The 1,417-nt window shown below is 35.9% G+C and overlaps 1 non-coding gene across 1 annotated transcript; it reads right to left on the minus strand.

The window, feature by feature from the left end:
* Positions 1-639: 639 nt before the first annotated feature.
* LOC145556844 (small nucleolar RNA R71) lies at positions 640-745 on the minus strand. Its single transcript, XR_014091938.1, has one exon. It is a non-coding gene; the product is annotated as a small nucleolar RNA R71 (small nucleolar RNA).
* Positions 746-1,417: the final 672 nt, after the last annotated feature.

The raw sequence follows: 1,417 nt of genomic DNA on the forward strand, positions 1-1,417 counted from the left end.
GTGATTTGTTATAGTTGTGAGTGTACTTCATTTTAATTGGAAAATACAAAAATATTTTTTCTCTTTTTTGCAACTTTTGTAGCCGTGCTATTAATCTTTTCTTTTGAGATTGTATGCGTAGAGCATGTGGTCGTTCACTAGTGCAACTTAATCTCGAAATTGAGAGGAAAATTGCAAGGATAAGAGTTGATAGACATTCTTTAAGTTCTAGCCCTTCAAGTGAAAAAGAACCACAACAAGAAGAACAAGCAATGATGAGAGAAAATCAGAGGGTGGCATTGAAGAAATTGGGGATTCCGGGTGCATATAGGTTTGAAAGTGGGATTACTCCACCTACAACACCAGCAAATGACTTTGAAATAAGGCCGACAATGATCACTTTGATACAAAGGCGGCAATTAAGTGGGGCAAAACATGAAAGCCCACTAAATCATCTCAAAGAGTTCGAAATGTATTGCAACACTATCAAAGGGAATGGAATTTCCCAAGAATTCATCGGCCTCAAGCTTTTTCAATTTTCTCTCATTGGTCGTGCCTTAAAATAGCTAGACAAAGTGGTAAAACCCAATTCGCTAAGGACATGGGAAGAACAGACCAAGGAATTTATATACCGTTTCTATCCACAAAAGAAAACGGTGGAGGCTAGAGCTTTGATTCAAGGTTTCAAGCAAAAGTCTAGTGAAAGCATCTATGAAGCATGGGAGTGGTACAAAGAGTATCAAAGAGAATGTCCTCACCATGTAATTCCTACTTACCAAATTATTCAAATCTTCTATTGTGGCCTAAGTTCTCAAGGAAAGTCATGTCTTGATGGCGGAGCCAGAGGTCCCGTCATGATTAAAATAGAGGAGGAAGTGGTACACATAATTGAAGATGTAGTGAGGTACTATAAAGATTGGCAAGATTGTGAAAGGGAGTAACTATCAAGAGTAGCTCTTTGGTTTATTCTGTAATACCCCGTATTTTTAATGTATTTTATAAATTATTTATTTAATTATAAAATATATTTTGGGTCAAACTATTTTAATTATTAAATTATAAATAAAGCAAGTATTTATATTTGGGTCAATAAGCATTCAATCCAAACGTAGCCCATCTTTATTGAACACAATCATCTTATTTTTACTTTTGGGCCACCTACTTCATCATTTAATTCCATTATTTTTATGAAGCCCAAACCTACCCTAACCTACTCTACACTATAAATACTCTACTTATCCCCAAAATTTTACCACCCAAAAAGGTCAATTGGTCAAGGTAAGCTATTTTCTTTTTATTTTTATTCTTTCTTTCTTCTTTTCCTTTTTTTTCCTTTTCTTATTCTTTCTTTTTATTCTTGCATTTACGGGGGTTTTGGGTGACATAAACCCACCCAAATTTCAACGCCGTCGTCGGCCAGCAGCCGCCCAGCTGGCCG

Source organism: Chenopodium album, chromosome 8 (assembly GCF_948465745.1).
Source record: "Chenopodium album chromosome 8, dcCheAlbu1.1, whole genome shotgun sequence".
NCBI lineage: Eukaryota > Viridiplantae > Streptophyta > Magnoliopsida > Caryophyllales > Amaranthaceae > Chenopodium > Chenopodium album.